Source organism: Ochotona curzoniae, unplaced genomic scaffold (genome assembly GCF_017591425.1).
Source record: "Ochotona curzoniae isolate NIBS_2020 unplaced genomic scaffold, NIBS_Ocur_1.0 contig_64, whole genome shotgun sequence".
Classification (NCBI taxonomy): Eukaryota; Metazoa; Chordata; class Mammalia; order Lagomorpha; family Ochotonidae; genus Ochotona; species Ochotona curzoniae.
The window spans coordinates 1,542,924-1,550,783 of NW_024466502.1; positions in this window are offsets into that span (position 1 = coordinate 1,542,924).

Sequence of the window (7,860 nt, forward strand, 5' to 3'; positions counted from 1 at the left end):
GTTTGGGATCATGGTGTGTTCTGCTAAGACAACATTCCGCTTTCTTGAACACCTTTAATGAACTGCTCAGCACATGCCGACGGCTGTGTCAAGGACCACAGTACACGACTGTGTGTCGTGCTCAGGCTGTTGCTGAGATTACTGCCCATAAGGGGAACCCGAGGCTCAAAAATGCAGTGAATCGCTGAGTAACTTACGCAGACTGAGTCCTGGATTCTTCAGGCAGGAATCCTGTGTGTGATAGCCCACCCGAGGAAGTGGACATGCTGCTTGGTGACACAGCAGAAGTGAGCCAGCCAGCAGGGGGGCTGGCTATGCAACGTCTGTGTTAAGCGCTTAGTGCACATTCCTGGTTTTGCTCTGCTTCAAGAAGCAGCCGCCTGCAGTCCTTGCAGACTCTGCTGGAGCACCTTGAGCCCCTGGGGACTCACGCGGAGGCAGTCAGCATCTCATGGCCGGCTCTCGGTCAGTACCTGGGGCTCAGACACAAACTGTGGTGCCATCCCTTTGGGGGTCTGATGGCCCTGCTGGCAGCCTTGGGATGGCACCCGCGTGGGAAAGGCTTGGCTGATTCAGGGGTGACTTTGAAATTTCCTTTGCCCCAACTTCAGTTACCTTTATTTTTATTAAATATTTACTTATTTTTATTGGAAAGGCAAATTTACAGAAAGAGAGACAGAGAGAAAGATCTTCAGCCTGCTGGTTCACTCCTGAAGTGGAAGCAATGACCAGAGCTGAGGCGGTCTGAAGCCAGGAGCCAGGAGCTTCTTCCAGACAGGGAGCTAAGGCTTTGGGCCGTCCTCTGCTGCTTCCCCAGGCCACAAGCAGGGAGCCAGATGGGAAGTGGAGCAGCTGGGACAGGAACTGGTGCATCCTGGTGCGTCCAAGGCGAGGATTTAGCCACTGAGCCATCAACCCGCGTCCTCCAGCCTCGTTTTGTACAATCTTAGTTGTCAGGACTGTCTGCTTTGCAGCATATCCCCTCTATTGGATAGAGCACCCCTGGCTCTTCCTCTCATGGGGCATTCCCCTTCCATTATACCGTCCAAAGTCAGCCATTTGCTAAGTGTGTGCTAGTCACATGGATGCAGGAGCACTGAGCGAGGCTCTAGGTGCATGGGAAACGATGCCCTCCCTTTTAGCAAGGCAGGAAGCATTTTCCCAGTGTTAATGTTTAAGTGCTGCAATTTTGTAGATGGTGCTACGGGAGAAAAATAGCAACATCGCCTGGATATCTTGCCAAAGCTTCGCTCAGTTTCCTCACCTCAGAGCGTGCCAAAGTTTGGGAGTCTGGAATACAGCGAGGTGGGCCAAAGCAATGCAGATTTGAGACACTGAACATAAACACAGCAGCCACTAGACGCCCTGTCTGGGAGAAGCTCCTGGCTCCTGGCTTCAGTCTGTGGCTGCTGTGTCCCTGCCCCTGGGACAAATGGTGGCAGAGTAGGAAATATGGACTACGTGCTTGGTTAATGAACTGGGACACAAGAAGAGGGCCTCTTGGGTGATTTTGTGTCACTCCCTCGTGGGGGCTCTCCACAGCCTCAGGTCTCCGGCATTCTCCAGGGCCTGTCGGGCTGCAAGAGGACAGCTCTGGGGGTGAGCACAAACAGATCTTGAGGGGAAAGGCAGGTGTTTGGGACAAGTGGGCAAGGCTAGGGTATAGCCCAGTGTGGCATGAGCTCTGGCTGACACTCAGCACTCACCGCTAGGTTAGAAAGTGGGGCACAGTGGGGTGCCCCTGTAGTACCAACATCCCATCTGGGGGCTGCTGAATGTCCCAACTGCTCCACTTCTGACCCAGCTCCCTGCTGGGGCACCTTGGAAAGCAGTGGAAGACAGCCCAAAGGCTTAGGGCCCTGCTCCCACATGGGAGGCATGGGTGGAGTTCTCATTGCTGGCTCTGGCCAGGCTCAGCCCCGGCCATTGTAACCATTTTGAGGGTGAACCAGTGGATGACAGATCTCTGCCTCTCCTCTCTGTGCCTGAGCCGTTCAAACAAAATAAATGAATCTTCAAAAAAGAAATAAAAAGTGAGGCACAACCAGATGAGGCAGCTTACTGAAGGGCTCCCAGTGAGAGGACAAGTGAGGGACAACAGGGAGGGGCCATGCTGTCGGACCCCGCCCGCTGGAGTGCTGCATTGCTACCAGGACGAGCAGTGTGCACACTGCAGCTGCGCATTTCTGCCTTAGAGCTGTTCCCTGCCTGCTGGGGTCCCCAATGACGCCCACTAGCAGCCACGTGCACAGCTCAGCTGGCACCCGTCCTACCTGGTCTGTGAGGGGTCACACCCTGGCACCCAGCCGGCTCTGAGCATTCAGAGAAGGAAGGGATGCAGGCTTGCGTGTAGGTCTCACCGAGGGGCTCAGCCAGGGATCCGGGGCCAGTTCTAAGACTGGAAAAGAGGCTCCAAAAGGCAGGTCGAGGCCTGGGTGGGAGCTGGTAATGCCCAGACAGCAGACCTGGGAGGGCAGTCCAGGTGACAGAAGGAGTGGGACCCCAAGACCAAAGCTAGGCTGATACCGCCCTGCAAGGGTGAGCCCTACCTGCGGTTCCTGGTGCACATGGCTGCCTCCCAGGCTTCTGTGAAAAAGGCACCCCTTGGTTCCAGAAGGAGAAGGCGCAGAGAGAGGGCAGAGCAGCTGGACACAGCCTGTCTGACCCGAGGGAGCATCTGGCCTGGCGTGTAACCATTCCACGTCACACTGCTTGTCTAGCGGCCTCCATATGGTAGTCCAGGCACGGGCACCCAGCAGGAAGGTGACACCCTCTAGCCATCAAGGGTGCAGCAGCTGGGAACAGTGTTGGGGGACAGAGACAGGAAGCAGCTGGGATTCAGTCTGGAGAAGCACACGTGTGGAGGGGCCCTGGGCACCGAGCCTGGGCCCTGCAGCTCACTGGGGCTGGAGAGTCGGGTACAGATGGAGGCGGGGGTTAAGCTCCCCGGGGAGTGAGGAGGCACGAGCGGGGTTGATGTTTGGGAACCGAAGCCTTGCGCACGCTGTTTCTGTGTAGTCACACACAGGGGAGTAGGTAAGACTGGCACATCCTGTCACACACACCACGCGCTTTCTCCTTCAGAGAACATACTAGTATTTAAAACAATAGCTCCTGTTTCGTCTTAGTAAAGGATAAAGGGGCATGGAATGTTAACATTCAACAATGGGAGTGTGACAGAGGCGCTGAGGGCAGCAAGGGCCCTGTGTCCTCAGGAGTGCCTGCACGGCCCAAGGGCAGCAGCGTCAGCCGTGGCTCTGACAGAAACACCCAGGACACACTGGCTGGTACGCTGTGCAGGCTGGTTTGGCCCGGGAGCGTCTCGAGGCTCAGGAGCTGGGTGGGTCTGCACCAGGATGCCCAGCACAATGATATGCTGAAGTAACTGGATGTGATTGTCACGACAAGTGCATGATGGTCTGACAGGAGCCCCATCTGCAGCTCGGGGATCGTGGCTTCAGCTCAGGTTCCTGTGAAATGGAATGCAGTGGTCTTGGCAGCCCCCTCTGAAGTGAGCTAACTGGCGATGGGTTGTCCGGAGGGCTCGTGCACCTGAGCTGCAAGCACAGCCGTGCTAACCGTGCGCCTTGCGAGGCGGCCAGCTTCCATCTTGACAAGAGCTTTGCCCGGGGTGGTGCACCCAGCGGGAACAGCAGAGGGGCCGCGCCTCAGTCCCTCCTTGAAGCTCTTTGAGTGTCTGAATGGATGGCTCAGCCACGCTTTCTCAGTTCCCTGTCACTCACAGGTTATCGTGGGAACTTGGGAGCTGGGTTCAGGGAATGTGGGAGCTGGCTGTGTCGTGACAACACCCCACAGACAGAAATGCATTTTCTTACCATCCTGCAAGCTGGAAGTTCAAGTTCAAGGTGCCTGCTGGTCATTTGGGAACCAAAGGAGGACTCCCTTCCTGGCTTGCCAGCAGCCACCTGCCGCTGTGTCTTGTATGACCTTTCCTCTGTGCTGTGGCAGACAGAACAAGAGGGAGGAGGAGGGGTTTGTCAAGAACACACCCATCAGCCAAGTAGCAGGTGTATTCTAATGAGGCAAGACAAACAGCCTAATCCCAGGGCAGCTAGAGTTACTGCCTGGGAAGCCAGCATCCCGTAGGGGTGCTGGTCTTCGTCCTGGCTGCTCCACTTCCGATCCAGCCCCCTGCCAAAGGCCTGAGAAAAGCAGCGGGGGATGGCCCGAGTTCCACAAAAGTGACTGGGGTGAATTTCCTGGCTTTGGCTTGGCTCCACCCTGGCCATGGTGACCACCTGGGAAGTCAGAAACTCTGTGTCTCTCCCTCTCTATCATTCTTTGCAGTAAGTAAATCTTTGAGAAATGGTCCCCACCTTCTGTGCGTCGCGTGAGCATTGCTTCTCACTGCACCCCAATGCACAAGGGTCCCCAGCATGAGCGATTGTCGCAGTAGCTTGTCTTGCCTTCAGAATCCAAACTCTGGCCCTGACACACCTGGCGGAAGCTGCAAGGCCCGGCTCTCCAAGATGGGCAGGGCATTTGGCGGGCGCCTGGGCGGTGGGTGAACTCCAGCTCTCCGAGATGGGCCGGGCGTGTGGCGGGCGTGCAGTGGCGCCTGGGCGGCGGGTGAACCCCGTCGTTTCTCTCTTGGCAGTGCCCTGGTTTTCAGTTTGGATGCCTCATTTGCATGTGCCCGGGGCTGCTTGCTCTGTGATTGATGGATCCCTGTTGCATCATGTGTAGCTGCCACCCTGTTGCCACTTCCATTTTAAATTGTCCCATTTCTGCCACCGCGTTGGCGCTGGAGGTCTTCACATAGCAGGGGGTGCGGAATGTTCTACTTCTGACTAAATCTGTGCCATCTCTCTGAGTCTGCTTGGGTTTCTGTAATTCTCTTCTGTGTATGCCTTCCCTGGCCAATGACAACCAGGACCCATTTGCCCTTGCTAGCCTGGCCATGTGCATCGAATGACTTGAAACAGAAGTCGTTTAGAAAAGCAGTGGTGGCTCTCCCGGCTGTTCGACATGCACAGAGCAGGCACCACTTGGGGGCTTACTGAGGCAGCGGCGGGAGGCACAGCTTCACACTGGGAGTGCAGGAGCTGCTGTGGACGGCGGCCGGGCTGCCCTGCACCTTAGGGAGCTGTGCTGTGCCGCCCGAGGCTGCTGTCCTGGCACAGGCGGAGCTGTGGTCCTTAGGGTGCTGTGCTTTGGTGGCCAAGGCTGCTGTCCTGGCACAGGCGGAGCTTGGCCCACAGCCTGGTTCCTGCTCCCCACCCTCCCACGCTGTGTCTTGGGACCCTAGCATGTGATTCCTGGCATGTGCTACCTCTTCCCAGTTCATTTCCATAGGCAATGGGGCTAGGATTCATTCGGGGCTGCCATGTCCAGCTCTTTTCCTGCCAAGCAGGGGTTCTCCCAGACACCACATGTGAGCTGTCTCCTCCAGTGGGGACACTTGGAGCCACAGTGGGGAACCCCTGATTATGGGGAATCAGCTGTCCCCTGAGGAGAGGGGGTACACGTTTCTGGCCTGACATAGATCTGCAGCCTGCCTTCCTGTCTGACACCTCCTTTTCTTCTGCAAATGACACAGGCCATCTTGCCTTTCTCATCTCAGCCACAGAAGCCCACCCACGGGTGACGCCTGCATGGCCCATGTGTGCTCCGTGGGCTGTCAAGACAAGGCCCTGGCTCTCAGGTGATGGTCACAAACCTTCAGATGGCCAGTGGCACTGACCTGCTGGGTTTCTCTGAAGCTTCCCCCACTTTCCTGGTGCCACGTGGACCAGCAGGTCCCTTTCTGCTCTGGCTGGCCACCAGGTCACTGAAGGGTCTGATGGGCACCCACGCACAGCCCGGCTCACACCAGCAAACATCCACACATCCTGTCCCCTTCCGCCATCGGCCGGTCACTGTGACCACCCTGCATCCAACTCCCTTGTCTAAGCCATGCCACTCTGCCCTGCCCCATGGGGGTTGTGTCAATTTCCTCTTGGCACATTTCTGGTCTTGCAGGTCAACAGCCTGAGCCTGGGCACCGACTCTGCTCCACTTCCTCCTTCTTTTCTTGGTCTGGCCCCTTTGCAGAGTTAGCTTTTGTGCCAGGACCTCCTGGACACAGCAGTGGTTCTGTTGGGCCCCACCCAGGCTCCTCAACCCCTCTGTGCGTCCTGCGGATGGCATGCAGGGAGCGGTCACCTGGTGGCTCAGCCTGATCTGGGCCTCCCAGCCCTGGGACCTGGCTCCTCAGCAGTTCTACCAAGCCCCCGCTAGGGGGAGCTTCTCTCCCTGTCTGGCCTGCCTTCTGTCCTCCCTGCTGCCCACACCCAGCTGCTGCCCATGGCGCTGGGTCCTTGCACTCCTCTGCTCCTGCTCTTGGCCCCTAGGAGAAAGCCAAGCCCATGCACAGGCTCCAAACCTGTGTGGCCTTGGGCCCGGCTGCCTCCTCCACATCAGGGAGCCTCGTCTGCCTTTGCCAATCTTTCAACTATGCTTTTTTAAAAAAAGATGTATTTTGGGGCCTGGCGGCGTGGCCTAGCTAAAGTCCCACCTTGAACGCTCCAGGATCCCATATGGGCGCCGGTTCTAATCCCGGCAGCTCCACTTCCCATCCAGCTCTCTGTGGCCTGGGAAAGCAGTCGAGGACAGCCCAGTGATTTGGGACCCTGCACCCGTGTGGGAGACCTGGAAGAAGTTCCTGGATCCTGGCCTCGGATCGGCACAGCACCGGCCCTTGCGTTCACTTGGGGAGTGAATCATCGGACAGAAGATCTTTCTCTCTATCTTTCCTCTTCTCTCTATATCTGACTTTGTAATAAAAATAAATAAATCTTTAAAAAAAGATTTATTTTTATTTGAAAGGCAGAATTACACAGAAGAAAGAAAGATCTTCTGTCTGCTGGTTCACTCTCCTAGTGGCCACCATGATTGGAGCTGGGCTGGTTTGAAGCCATGAGCCAGGAGCGTCTTCCAGGTCTCTCACGTGGGTGCGGGGAACCCAGGGCTTGGGCCACCCTGCTGCTTTCCCGGGGGCGTCAGTAGGGAGCCGGACTGGAAGTGGAACAGGCAGATTTGAAGCAGCACGCATTGGTGATGCTGTTGTTGCAGGCAGAGGATGAGCCCTGCCCGTAGCTCTGGGCTCTAAGGAGTGCCCCGCAGCCCCCTCAGTGGACGTCGTGCTGATCGGTTTCCCCATAATGTGCCTGGTTTCCTGTTCCCTGTCCCCCGTCTCCACAGATGGATCAGCTTCCTCGGGACGGTCTGGGGTCACCCATTTGGCTCCAGGCTCCTGGGCCCAGGTCTTCAGAAGGGACGCTCAGTTCACGTTTGTCGAATGACCACGTCAGGATGCGGCAGCCGTGCCCTTCCCAATCGCACACATTGAGGAATTCCCATCCGTGGGGCTAAGGGAAAACAACGTGTCCCTGCCTCGCTCTCTGCTGGGCGAACCATTTCCCATTAGCCAAGACACTTGGCTGGGTTCTATTCTCAGTGCATGTCTGACCCAGGCATGCTGCCATGAACGCATCCCTGCACAAGATGTTGACCCAGTCGCATCTCACCCACGAGTCAGGAGGTCCCTCGGAAGGCAGGCACACAGGGAGCGGAGGTGTGTGCCGCCCTGCTGGCTGGCGCAGAGTCTGTTTCCAGAAGACCGACAACGTCTTGACTCTTCTTGGGTGAAAGTCTACGTTGATGAGCACTCACTTTCCATTGTGTTCACACTATAATGAAAGATCATTTGTACCCAAGTATGAGAACGCTCAGCCACCAGTGGCTGTCCGGCTGGGCGCCCCCATCTTCTGGGTGAAGCTGAGGCAGTGAGGGGGTAGCACCAAGGTGGGATGGGTTGTCATGGCCAAAGTTCTAGGGAGGTTTTCTTGCCAGCAGACC